Source organism: Equus quagga, chromosome 18 (assembly GCF_021613505.1).
Source record: "Equus quagga isolate Etosha38 chromosome 18, UCLA_HA_Equagga_1.0, whole genome shotgun sequence".
Taxonomy (NCBI): domain Eukaryota; kingdom Metazoa; phylum Chordata; class Mammalia; order Perissodactyla; family Equidae; genus Equus; species Equus quagga.
The window spans coordinates 27,873,324-27,888,523 of NC_060284.1; the positions used below are offsets into that span (position 1 = coordinate 27,873,324).

Here is a 15,200-nt window from a genome sequence, read left to right on the forward strand (position 1 = left end):
AACATATCTAGAAGATCTAGAAAAATATCTGAAAATTAAACAACCTTGCAGTATAAACTTTGGGTCAAAGAATGTATAAAAAGGAAATTTAGATATTATCTTTAATTGATTGATAATAAAGACACAAAAGTTAAAATTTGTGAAATGCAGCTGAAGCAGTAATTGGAAGGAAACTTGTGGCTTTAAATGCTTAACATTTGTAAAGAAAAAAGGTTTAAAATCAATGGTCTAAAATTTCCACCTTAAGAAGCTAAGAATTAAAGAAGAGCAAATCAAACCTAAAGTAAATAAAAAGAAGGGAGAAAATGAAAAAACAGAAATCAGCAATACAGAAAACAAAAAATTAGCACCGCTAAAAGTTGATTCATTGAAAATATTAATAAAATTAATTGATCTAGGGAGGCCGATCAAGAGAGGAGAATACAAATAACCAGTAGTTAGAATGAGAGAGGGACTGGCTGTGACTATAGATCCCACAGACATTTAAAAATGTGATTAGGGAATGTTAAGAACACATTTATGCTGTTAAACTTGACAACTTTGATGAAATGGAATAATACCTTGAACAACACAACTTACCAGACTAACACAGATGCATTAAAATCTGAATCCTTTTATCTGTAAAAGGAACTGTGCTTGTAGTTGGACATTCCCGTGAAGAATACTTCATGCCCAAATATTTTTACTAGTGAAGTCTAGCGAACATTTAATGTAGAAGTAATGTTAATCTTACAGAAACTCTTTCAGAAAATAGAGAAGGGAAAAGTTCACAGATCATTTTATGAGGCCAAGATAATAATCTAACAAGAACATTCCATGAGAAGAAGGTATCCCTTATGAACATAGACTATAAGTCAGCAAACTACCGCCCTCAGGCCAGATCTGGCTTGCCTGCCCTTGTTTTTGAAAATAAAGTTTGATTAGATATTGTCTGTGGCCGCTTTGCACTAAAGCAGCAGAACTGAATAGTTGCAACAGAGATTGTATGGCTACAAAGCCTAAAATATTTACTATTTGGTCTTTTACAGAAAAAGTTTGTTGACTTCTAACATAGACAAAAATTCTCAACAAAATATTAGCAAGCCAAATCCAGAGATATAAAAAGAATGTTACATAATTACCAAGGGGATCGTATCCCAGCAAATCAAGGTTGGCTTAATATTTCAAAATAAATGAATGTAATTCACAGAATAAGCAAAATAAAGGAGAAAAAACATGTAATCATCTCAAACGATGCAGAAAAAGCTTTTGACAAAGTTCAAAACCCAATTATGATAAAAACTCAGCAAATTAGGGATACAGGGATCATCCTCATCCTGATGAAGGAAATCTTTGAAAAATGTATGGCTAACATCATAGTAAATGGTCTAAAAATTAATACTTTCTCCCCTGAGATCAAGGACAAGACAAAATGTCTGCTCTCATCTCTTCAGTGTTATACTGGAGGTACTTACAGTACAATATGGCGAGAATAAATAAAAGGCAAACAGATTATAAAGGAAGAAGTAAATCTTTATCCACAGATGACATAATTATATCTGTAGAAAATCCTAAGGAATTTTCAAACTACTAAAACTAATAAGTGAGTTTAGCAAGCTCACAGGATGTAGGTCAATATGCAATAATTAAGTATATTTCTTGTAATGAACAGTAGGAAAATAAAAATTTTTTAATATTTACAACAGCATCAAAAACATAAACCTACCTAGGAATAAATTTAATATAAGACATGAAGACCTGTATGCTAAAAAGTATAAAACACTGCCAAGACAAAGATTTAAAAAGATAGAGATATATACCACGTTCATGGTATTCAATATTGCTATGATGTCAGTTCTCTCCCAAATTGATCTATAGATTCAATGCAAACCCAAACAGAATCCCAATAGGTTTTTTTCTGAAGAAATTGACAAGCTGATTCTAACATTTAACTGGAAATGCCAAGGACCAAGAAATAATCTCCAAAAAGAACAAAGTTGCAGGACTTACACTACTTGATTTCGTGAATTATTACAATGTTACAATATCAACAGAACCAAAATGTTCATAAATATATCAATGGAACAAAGCAGATTATATATTTATATGTTATGTATGATTTAATATAATTTACATATATAATATGTAGAGATATATATTGATTTTCAGCAAGGCACCAAAGTAATTCAATGTTGAGGGGAAAGTCTTCAACAAATAATGATGGAACAGTTGGAAAAACATAGGGAGAAAAAGAACCTCAATCCCTACCTCATATTAAATTTTAAAATTAAGTCAGAGTGGATCACAGACCTAAATGTAAAAGCTAAAACTATACAGATTCTAGAAGAAACAGGAGAATAACTTCATGACCTTGGAGTAGGTAGGGATTTCTTAGGACTCAAAAAGCACTAACTATAAAAGAAAAGGTTTATTAACTGGACTTGATCAAAATTTTAAAACTTTTCTCAAAAGTCATCATTAAGAAAATGAAAAGGGAGGCACACCTGGTAGTGTAGTGGTTAAGGTCTCACACTCTGCTTCAGTGGCCTGGGGTTTGTGGGTTTGGATCCCAGGTGTGGACCTAGCACCATTCATCAAGCCATGCTGTGGCAGCATCCCGCATAAAATAGAGGAGCATTGGTACAAGTGTTAGCTCAGCTACAATCTTTCTCAAGCAAAATGAGGAAAAAGAGGAAGATTGGTAACAGATGTTAGCTCAGGGCCAATCTTCCTCACACAAAAAAAAGAATCAAAAGGCACACTACAGAATGAAAGCTATAAATATATAGGGCAGAGAACTTGCATTGACAATTCGTAAAGAACTCACTATAAGTAAAAAATAAAAAGACAAACATCTCAGTTTGAAAATAGGTAAAAGACGTAAACAGACACTTCACAGAATAATTTATGTGAACCGTCATGTGCACTCTTAAAAGTGTTCAACATCTTTAGTCATCAGGAAAATGAAAATAAAAACCACAATGGGATACCCATTAGAATAGCTAATATTAAAATGACTGACAACATCAAACGATGTGGAGCATCTGGAATCACACTGGAAAATTGCTTGGCAGTTCCTTTTAATATTGTGCATACATCCACTGCATGATCCAACAATCGCACTACCAGGTATTCAGCCAAAAGAAAGGAAAATATATGTCCACAAAAAGACTTGTACATTAATGTGCATAGTACCTTTTGTCATCTATATCCAAAGACTGGAAAAGCTCAAATGTCCATCATTAGAAAAATGTATTATTCACACATTTAAATACTATAAAAAAGAATAAACTACTATTGTACACAGTAACAGACTAAATCTCAAAAACGGAATGAATACACAAAAGTAAATACTATATGATTCTATTTATATGAATTTTAAGAACAGACAAAACCAATGTATAATAATAGAAATCAGAACAGTGGTTGTCTTTCAGGGGTGGGGAATTGAGTGAAAAGGGACAGGACACTTTCTGAGATAATAGAAATATTCTGTCTTGACTAGGTTGTTTGTTTCACAGGTGTATACACTTGTCAAAATTCATTGAATTATATGCTTACAATAGCCAAATTTCACCGTTCAGAAATTCCACATCAATAATAAAAAATGAGATATTTAAAAACGAGAAATGGGCCTTAAGATCACCCAGATCTAGGTTTGATCCTGGTTTCTCTACTTTTATAAGCACGTGATTTGAGCTAGTTATTGAATAACTGAACTTCAGTCTCCTTAAAGGTAAAATAGAAGTGGGGCCGGCCTGGTGGTGCAGTGGTTAAGTTCGCACGTTCCGCTTTGGTGGCCTGGGGTTCACCAGTTCGGATCCCGGGTGCGGACATGGCACTGCTTGGTGAGCCATGCTGTGGTAAGCGTCCCACATATAAAGTAGAGGAAGATGGGCACAGATGTTAGCTCAGGGCCAGTCTTCCTCAGCAAAAAGAGGAGGATTGGTGGCAGATGTTAGCTCAGGGATAATCTTCCTCAAAAAAAAAAAAGTAAAATAGAAGCAACAGCTACCTCTACCTCAGAAACTTATGGCGAGGATAAAACCAGATAAAGCACATGAAATACTAGTGTACTACCTGAATAGAGTAAGTGCTCAATAGACAATCACTCCTGTCACTGAGGAAGTGTGGTGCTGGGGGGTCAAGAGTGTGGGCTCTGGAACCAGATTACTTCTGGACCAGTTCAGAGCCTGGCTCTGCCACTAATTTACTATGTCACTTTGGGCAAGTTACTTAATCTCTCTGTGCCTTTGGTTCCTCAATTATAAAATAGAATAATGGTACCTACCTCAAATGGTTATTATGAGTATTAAACAAGTCAATACTCTTAGAATAATACCTGGCACGTGGTAATTTATTAGTAGAAGCAGTACTGCAACCTAGGACTTAGAGAGATTAGTGCCGGCACAGCAACTTAAAGGCTGCATTGTCCTTATTCACTTCACGTGTGTGATCCCAGACGGTTTGTAGCAGATGATTTTTAACTAAAATTAACCAAATGGCTGCTATGCCAGGGGGTGGTATCTTCACTTGAATAGATCAGCATAGCTTGGCACTCGATATGCAGCTGTTGATCCACAAAGGCATTCTTTCAACTCTCATAAGCAAAAAGGATCAAAAGCAGGCTGCTTTTGAATAGGAGAGTCAGCAGTACATAAAAACTGTTTTCTCTTGGGTCTACATTAACTCTCCTGCATTTTGTCAAAATCATCTGCAGTGGTCTTGATCATCTTGACATTCCATAAAACCATTATGCTGATCCATGATATTGTATATATAGTATATTGATGATATACTCATCAGTATACTGGCAAGCAGGAAATGACAGATACTCTTGATGATGTAAGATACATACTTGCCAGAGAGTGAAAGATAGGTTCTATAAAGATTAGATACCTGCCATATCATTGACATTTTAAAGGATCAGTGGCCTCGGGAATGATGGAACAACCCTTCTAAGTAAAGGACAAGTTATTATACCTTGCTCTCCCTACCACTAGGAAGGAGGCACACGCTTGATGGGCCTATTTGGATTTGGAAACAGTATATACTGTTCCAAACCATTTATTGGGGAATTTGAAGGCTGTGAGTTTTGAGTGAGGATGGCTCTGCTGTAGGTCCAGGCTGCAGTGCAAATTGCCGTGCTGCTCAGATCAGATGATTTAGCAGACCCCTTGGTATCAGAGTATCTGTGGTAGATAAAACAGTAAGAGCGATCTCTCAAACGCCCCAATAGGAGAGCTGCAGCACAGACTTCTAGGGTTCTGTAGCAAGGACATTCTTTTTGGAAGAGATCTACATTCTTTTTGAAAGCATCTCCTGACATGCTGTTGAGCACTTGTCCATGAGACATCAAGTGACTATGTGACAAGAGCTATCCATTAGGAGCTAGTTTAGCAGTAATCTATTATACGATAGAAATAATCCATTAGAAACCAGGCCTGGGGAGCTCCAGAGGGCACAAGCAAGCTACCTAAAAAAGTGATCTAGACCCCCACGTCACCTATCTCTTTCGCAGGAACACATCTCCTTTAGCTCACACCCACATGGTTTTATTGGGGGGATGGTCTATATTGGACTTGGTTCAAAGATGAATTCACTCAATATATTGCACGAGCCAAATATGGAATCATGCTAAACTACAGCAGTGATGAGGGGAAATCTTCTAAGTGGGCAGAACTGTGAGAAGAACCTGGATATCAACTTTGAAGCAGCCTGAGGTAAGAATATACATGGACTCCTAGACAGTGACAAATGGCATTAGAGTTGGCAAGGGGCCTTGGAAGGATCAATAATAGAAAATTGGAGACAAGGAAGTCTGAAGAAAAGCCATGTAGATGGACCTACGAGAATGCGTGCAAAATGTGTAGATCTTCGTGTTCTCATGTCATTGCCCACCAGAGAACATCCAGTATAGAGGAGACACTCCACAACTCAATTAACAAGGTAAATCAGGTGGATAACACCCAGTGTCTTCTTCTCAGCCACCCCAATGCCTGTGGAATGGGCCCCTGAATGGAGAAGACATGGTGAAGAGATGGAGTCTATCCCTGGACTCCCTCTCACCAAAATTGATCTAGTTACTGCTGAATGTGCAACTTGTCAGCAGCATATACCAATGCTGGGCCCTTGAGATGGTGCAATCCCTCAAAAAGATCATCTAGCCCTCTGGTGGTAGGCTGATTACATCCATCCTTTTTGGAATTAATAACTACTCCATGTGTGTGTTTGCCTTCCCTGCTCACAATACTTCCACCAGCCCCACTGTCTCAGGACTTAGAGAGTGTCTGATTTATCAACATTGGATTCCACATAACATCACTTTGGGCCAAGGGTCCCATTCTATGGCTAAGGAGGTGCACCAATGTGCAAGTGATCACAGGATCCATCATTTATATCATATACATGACCGAGAAGCAACCAAACTAATAGGACATTAGAATGGTCTCTTAAACAGTCAGCTAAGGCACCAGCTTGAGGACACCCTTCAATGGAGCACCGTCCTCTGGGAGGCAGTATATGCATTGGCTGATATATTTTCCTCTAGCCTTGGTAGCTAGAATATACGGGTCCAGAAGCTACAGTGCAGAGGTGGGATTAACCTCTCCCTCTCACCATCGCCAGTAAGCCACTGCAGAATTTATGCTTTCCATTCCCACAATTCTAGGTTTGTTGGATTAAAATTTCTGCATTCTAGGGTGCTGGGTGAGAGGAGTGCTATCCCCAGAGACATAGTACTCATTCCACTGAATCTAATACTGCAAATATTGTCTGGTTACTTTGGACTCCTCACGCCAGTGGACTAACCAAGAAAAAAAAAAAAGGTTACTATACGAGTGAGGATGATCAACCCCATTTTATCATAAGTAGCAAGGGTTATGTTTATATGATGGAGACAAAGACCAAGTCTAGAATTTAGGGAATTCTCTAGAGCATCTCTTGGTGCTTCCAGGCCAGTGAACAGTGAACGGGTAATTGCAGCATCTATAGCCTAGAATGGGCATGTTAATCAAGGGCTCAGACCCGTCAGGAGTGAAAAGTCTGAGTTATTCTAGCAAATTGCTAGAAGAGTGAGGAAAACCTAGATTGGATGGTAGAGGGGGGAGAGAATGAATATCAATTCATCTATTAAATTTTATTATGACATTATAAATTAAATTATATTAGCACTTAAATTATAACATGTTCTACTAACTCCTGTTTAGGTATTCTTTTTAAAGATGCAATGACCCATCATCTTGAAGAGTCAGTATTGAAGTGGATTTAATGTGTAATATAGTACAGTGTAATACAGTGAGGTTCTGGTGCCCTGAACCACATCTCCTCAGCCCACCTGATTTCAGTGCAGCTGAACCAGTGTGGCCGATGTCTTCCTAGATCTGTTCATGTTGCCAGTATCCACCTACAGTGCCTGCTGTGGTGGTTCTGCTTTTCTTCCATAGAACATTGCAGATGATTGCTCAATCCATGCTCAGGTGAAGCTCAGAAGTACACAAGGCAACCCTTTACAGGTAAAATTTACGAGACTGCAAGAAGAAAGAGAAATCTACTTCCCTTGCGAGAGACAGTCACACACTTCTCTTAGCATTTGATAGATCAAACAATTAAAAAGCAGACAGTATACAGAATATTTGAATAATCAGTTAACAAACTTCAACTAATGCATATATGTATAATACAACACCTACCCATGGAAGAAATCACGTTCTTTTCCAGCACATACATTTACAAAAAGTGACCAGGTAGTGGGCCATAAGGCAAATCTTAGCACATTTCCAAAGACCGGTATCATATAATCCATGTTCCCTGATCATAAAACTTGTAAGTTAGAAATAAATAATAAAAAGACACCTCAAAGAATTCCTATATGATTTGAAAGTAAAATACATTTCTAATTAGCTCATAGGTCAGAGAAGAAACAGTGGAAATTTCAGAAACATTTTGAACGGAATTATAGCAACAGTACTATGTCTCGAAACTTGTGGGGGCACAGCTAAGTGGGGCTTAGGTCTACACCCACCAGTGGATATATTTAAAAAGAAGAAACGCTGCAAATGAATGCGCTAAACATCCACCCTTGAAAGTCAGAAAATGAAGAGCAAAATAAATCTTAAAAAGCAGAAAGATGGAAATTGTAAAGGTGAGAGTAGAAATTAATGAAATAGAAAATAAGTATAAAATAGAATCAACAAAGCCAAAAATTGGTTCTTTCAAATGACTAATAGAACTGAGAAACCTCTGGTGAGACTGACCAAGTGAAAAAGAAGCCAATAATAAGAAATAATTGTAATAAAAGAGGGAATGTAATTACAGATGCTGTAGACATTGAAAATATAAGAAGACGGTATTCAGAACACTGTAAGCACATTTTTAAATTTAACGAAAAAGGACAACTCCCAGAAAAATGATATTTATCACAACTTACTCAAGATAGCATGACCTTGCAAAGAAAGTAGAAGAAATGGATATGATAAGCTAGTCTTACTCATGAACATAGAATCATAAATCCTAAAAACATAAGCAAACTGCACTTTCTCTTCTGGTCAAAATGGAGTAACAAGAGCTAGATTTATCCTCCTGCCTAAAATAACTGAAAAGCCAGACAAAATATATGAAACAAGTTTTTGTTGTTGTTGTTGTTAACGTGCTTTATTTTTGAGTTCATAATAGTTGACCTCATTGTGAAATTTCACTTGTACATTATTTCTTGTCTGTCACCACATAAGTGCTCCCCTTCACCCCTTGTGCCCACCCCACCCTTCCCCTGGTAACTGAGTTGTTTTCTTTGTCCATGTGCTTGTTTACATTCCACATATGAGTGAAATCATCTGGTGTTTGTCTTTCTCAGTCTGGCTTATTTCGCTTAGCACAATTCCCTCTAGGTCCATCCATGTTGTTGCAAATGGAATGATTTTGTCTTTTTATGGCTGAGTAGTATTTCCTTGTGTATATATATACCACATTTTCTTTATCCAATCATCAGCTGATGGGCACTTGGATTGTTTCTGTGTCTTGGCTATTGTGAATAGTGCTACAATGAACATAGGGGCACATACGTTATTTTAGATTGTTGATTTCAAGTTGTTTGGGTAGATACCCAGTAGTGGGACAGCTGGATCATATGGTAGTTCTATTTTTAGTTTTTTGAGGAATCTCCCTTAACTGTTTTCCACAGTGGCTGCACCAGTTTGCATTCCCACCAGCAGTGTGAGAGAGTTCCCTTTTCTCCACACTCTCTACAACATTTGTTATTTTTAGTCTTAGTGATTAGAACCATTTTAACAGGAATAAGGTAGTATCTTAGTGTGGTTTTGATTTGCATTTCCCTGATGATTAGTGATGTTGAACATTTTTTCATGTGTTTATTGGCCATCTGTATATCTTCTTTGGAAAAATGTGTGTTCATATCCTCTGTCTATTTTTCGATCGGGCTGTTTGTTTTTTTGTTGTTCAGTTGTGTGAGTTCCTCATATATTGCGGAGGTTAACCCCTTAACAGATATATGATTTGCAAATATTTTCTCCCAATTGGTGGGTTGTCTTTTTGTTTTGATCCTAGTTTCTTTTGCCTTGCAGAAGCTCTTTAGACTGATGAACTCCCACTTGTTTATTTTTTCTTTTATTTCCCTTGCCTGAGAAGACATGGTATTCGAAAAGATCCTTTGAAGTTCAATGTCAAGAAGTGTACTACCTACATTACCTTCCAGGAGTTTTATGGTTTCAGGACTTATCTTCAAGTCTTTGATCCATTTTGAGTTTACTTTTGTGTTCAGCGTGAGATAACGGTCTACTTTCATTCTTTTGCCTGTGGCCGTCCAGTTTTCCCAACCATTTATTGAAGATTCTGTCTTTTCTCCATTGTATGTTCTTAAGCACCTTTATTGAAGATTAGCTGTCCATATACATGCGGTTTTATTTCTGGGCTTTCAGTTTTGTTCCATTAACCTGTGTGTCTGTTTTTGTACCAGTACCATGATGTTTTGATCACTATGGCTTTGTAGCACATTTTGAAGTCAGGGATTGTGATGCCTCCAGCAACAGTTTTTTGTTTTTCTTTTTACTTTTATTTGCATTTATTTTATGCAGAATTTACTCCCTGGTCCATAACTTTTTGTTTCTTCACTTTCTTCCGGGATATCTTTTTCTTCTGTGCAATCTCTTCTTGTGGTTTAGGAACATTTGTGCTGTTTCAGTAAGGATCATCTGCATGGCAAGGGGAGCTCATATATGGATTAATCGAACCATGAGTTTAGTTCTGTTAGTACGGCTGTGCATCTTGGGGGCTTTGTTCACCTGGATGTGCTCAATGACCAGAAAATCTGCACTTAAACCCTTAAGCTCAGCATTTCTCTCTGCATTTTTAAGTATGTGCGGCAAAACCTCAGCACTCTTTTTAGGCCGCTGACCCTGTGTCCAGCCCCGCTGTTTGGCTAACTCCACCACTATGACAACAGAATGGCACATGTTGCTTCTGCAGAGCAACATCTTTCAGATACTTGGTGGCTTTTTGGATGTCCGTACCCTTGATGGCTTGAGCAGTTTCTTGGGTGTTCTTAAAGTAAACACAAAGATTCAAACCTCTTCATTTGCGTGATTTTGTGGATTTTCTGGCTTAAGTAAATAGTGAACCATTTTCAGAGATCACTGTGGGCTGCTTACAGGAAGAACATGGAACAAGAACTTTCAAGATATTGGACATCAGGCAACAATGGACAATGATTCCTGAGAGAGGAGAAAGACACAGTGAACCCTACGCTTGCCCCAGATTATTACTTGGAGAGTTTCCAGGCCATGGCCCAGAGAGGGAGAACTGAGGCAGAGTCCAGCAGTCACTCTGAGTTGAAGAGACAGAGTTATGAATCTGGGGAGACTAAGAAAGCTAGAGAGGAGGGAGCTGCACAGAGTGAACTTTTGAAATCTGCAAAGGATTCTCCTCAGATTATCAGATAAGTAATAATCAGTGAATATATGTGAGGAAACTACACAAAGCCAGGGAAAGAACCAGCTGAAATAATTGGAGGGAGTAATCAGAGCTCAGACAGCTCCAAGAATAGTTTCTGTTCCCACCAGGGAGAGTGGAAAATCTCATCACTTTCAGGGCATCAGGTAGAATTCTCAAGAGTTTTGCTTCAGTAGTGGAGAAATAAACCCTAGACTAAATGCTGCTCTGGTATCACCGAAATGACATTAAAAGCGAGACCTGAAAAGATAAAACTGTTTCTGAATAACTTGATTAAGTCCAAGAACAAAAACTCAAGAATATTGATAGGAATAAATAATATTTAGCATCCAATAAGGTAAAATTCAGAGTGCCTTCAACCAAAAATTACCAGGAATGCAAAGAAACAGGAAACTATGATCCAATGTGAGGAGAGAAATCAACCAATCTAAACCAACCCAGGGAAGACACCAAATCATAGTTAAGGACACTAAAATAGTTATTATAACTGCATTCTGTATGTTCAAAAAACTAGAAGAAAGATTGAACATGTTGAGTAGAGATATGCAAAACACAAAAAGACCCAAAATTAACTTCAGGAGATTAAAAACTACACTATTTGGTATGAAAAATAGATTACATGGGATGAACCTCAGATTATAGAATGCAGAAGAAAAGATTACTGAACATGGAATCTACCAAAAGTGAAACAAACAAGAAACAAAAATTTGGAGAAAAAATGAGTGGAGCATCAGTGAGCTGTGGGAAAACTTCAGGTGGCCTAATATGCTTGTAACTGGAGTTCACGAAAAACAAGGAAGGGGAGGGGGGACAAAAAAAAATCTTTGAAGAAAAATGACAAAAATTTCCAAATTTTATGAAAACTATGATAGACATTGTTTTGTTATTTAAATCTCTTTTAAAGAGCATTGTTTATTGGGAGAAGATACTTGCAAATCATACATGTGATAAGGGGTTAATATCCAAAATATATAAAGAAATCATACATCTCAACAACAAAAAACTAATAACCTAATTAAAAAATGGGCAAAAGATCTGAACAGACATTTCTCCAAAGAAGATATACAGATGGCCAATGGGCACATGAAAAGATGTTCAACATCATTAATCATTAATGCAAATCAAAACTACAATGAGATAACACCTCATACCTGTCAGAATGGTATAATTAACAAAACAGGAAAGAACAAGTGTTGGAGAGGATATGGAGAAAAGGGAACTCTCATATACTGCTGGTGGGAGTGCAAACTGGTGTAGCCACTGTGGAAAACAGTATGCAGATTCCTCAAAAAATTAAGAAGAGAACTCCCATACAATCCAGCTATTCCACTGCTGGGTATTTATCCAAAGAACATGAAAACACAAATGCATAAAGATACATTCACCCCTATGTTCACTGCAGTATTATTCACAATAGCCAGGACTTGGAAGCAACTTAAGTGCCCATCAAGGGATGAATGGTTAAAGAAGATGTGGTATAGATACACAATGAAATACTAGTCAGCCATAAGAAATTATGAAATCCGGCCTTTTGTGACAAGATGGATGGACGTTGAGGGTATTATGCTAAGCGAAATAAGTCAGAGGGAAAAAGTCCCATACCGTATGATCTAGCTCGTAAGTAGAAGATAAAAACAGCAACAAACAAACACATTAACAGAGCTTGCACTGGCGGTTACCAGAGGGGAAGGTGGGAGGGAAGAGGACAAAAGGAGTGATTAGGCACGTGTGTTTGGTGATGGGCTGTAATTAGTCTTTGGGTGTTGAACATGATGTAATCTACACAGAAATCGAAAACATAATGATGTACACCTGAAATTTATTTAATGTTAGTACCAACGTTACTGCAATAAAATAAATAAATAAAAGATAAAGAAATTAGACGCTAAAAAACCAGCACTGTTTAAAGTAAAAAGTAACAAAGTATTGTGGCGTTTATAATATATGTAGAAGTAAAATATGTGACATTAATCACACAAAGACTGGGTGGAGAGAAATAGAGGTATACTGTTTTCAAGTTCTTAGACCATACATGAAATGGTATATCACCTGAAGGTAGACTATGATAAGTTAATGATGTATACTATAAACCCCAAAGCAACTTCTAAAATAACACAACAAAAAGTTATAGCTAATAAGCCCACAAAAGAAATAAAATGGAATCATAAAAAACAATTATTCCAAAAGAAGGCAGAAAAAGGAAATGAGGGACAAAGAATAGCTGAGACAAATAGAAAACAAATAGCAAATGGGAGATTAAAAGCCAACCAAATGAATAATCACATAAATGTAAATCATAAGCATCCCAATTAAAAAACAGAGAACGTCAGATCAGATCAAGAAACAAGACCCAATCATGTGCTGCCTACAAGAAACAAAAAACACTACTTACATGGAGTGCAAGCCTACATGATAAGACACAAATAGATTAAAAGGATGGAAACATGTAGTATCATGCTAACACTGATCAAAATAAAGTTGGAGTGGCCATATTAGTACCAACATAGTCTTCAGAGCAAAGACTATTACCAGGGATAAAGAGGGCCATTTCATTATGGTAGAAGTGTCAATTGATCCAGAAGACATTACAATTCTAAGTGTTTATGTACCTAATAACATAGCTTCAAAATTCGTGATGCAAAGCTGATAGAACCATATGGGAAAATAGACAAATCCAGAATTAAAGGTAGAGCTTTCAATACCCCTCTCTCAGTAATTGATGAAACACGTAGCCTGAAAAACAGTAAGGATGTATAAGATATAAACAATAATGTAAACCAACTTAACCTCGCATTTATAGAACTCTCCACCCAACAACAGCAGAATATACATTCTTTTGAAGTGCACATGGGACATTTACCTAGATAGACCATATTCTAGGCCATAAAACAAGTCTCAATAAATTTAAAAGAATCCAAGTCCTACCAAGTGTGTTCTTTGATGACAATGGAATTAAATTAGAAATACATAACAAAGAGGTATCTGGAAAACTTCTAAATTTTTGGTAGTTAAATATCACCTTTCTAAATAAACCATGGATCAAAGAAGAAATCAAAAGGAATATTACAAGTTATTTTGGGCTGAATGAAAATGCAAACACAACATACAAATTTGTTGGGTGAAGCTAAAGCTGTACTACAGGGGAGATACATAGGACTAAACACCTATATTAGAAAATACAAAAGGTCTCAAATCAACGACTTCAGCTTCCACTGTGAGAAACTAGGAAATGTATGGTGAGAATACAAAACGGTGCAGTCACTATGAAAAACAGTAAAACAATGTGGACTTTCCTCAAAAAATTAAAAATAGAACTACCATATAATCCAGCAATCCCACATCTGGGTATTTATAGAAAAGAATTGAAATCAAGATCTTGAAGGAATATTAGCACTCCACTGATCATATTAGCACTATTCATGATAGCCAATGTGTGGAAACAAATGTCCATCAACAGATAAATGACTTAAGAAAATGTGGTATATACCTACAATGAGATACTATTTGGCCTTAAAAAAGAAGGAAATTTTGCAATATGCAACAACATGCATGAACTTTGAGTACATTATGCTAAATGAAATAAGCTAGTCACAGAAAAACAAATACTCCATGATTCCGCTTACATGAGATATCTAAAATAATCACATTCATAGACTCAAAGAGTGGAACGGTGGTTACCAGGATTCTGGGGGGAGAGGGAAATGGGAAGTTACTAATCAACGTGCATAGAATTTCAGTTAAGTAAAAGGAATATAAACTCTACAGATTTGTTGTACAACATTGTACCTATAGTTAACAGTAATATATTGTACACAAAAATTTGTTAAGGGTGGCTCTAATGTTAAGTATTCTTATCACAATAAAAATTTTTTAAAATTTTAGTGAAAAAAAAGAAACTAGAAAATGAACAGTAAATTGGTTCCCAAAGGAAGCAGAAGAAAGGAAATGTTAAAGCTCATAGCGAATATCAGTGAAATACGAAACAGAAAAACAATAGAGAAAATCAAAGAAACCTAAAACAGTTCTTTGAGATGATCAAAAAAATCCATACATTTTTAGCCAAACTGATAAAAAGTAAAAAAGAAGGCACAAATTACCAGTATCAGGAATAAGACAGGTGATATCACTACAGATTGTGCAGATATTGAAAGGATGAGGGAATATTATGAACAATTTATGCCAATAAATTTGACAGCTTAAAATGCACAAATTCCTTGAAAACACAAACTGCCAAAGCTTCTTCAAGAAGAAATACATAA

The 15,200-nt window shown here is 36.6% G+C and overlaps 1 pseudogene; it reads right to left on the bottom strand.

Moving 5' to 3' along the window:
* Positions 1 to 10,059: 10,059 nt before the first annotated feature.
* Positions 10,060 to 10,613, bottom strand: LOC124229833 (60S ribosomal protein L17-like; annotated as a pseudogene).
* Between the last annotated feature and the right edge of the window lie 4,587 nt (positions 10,614 to 15,200).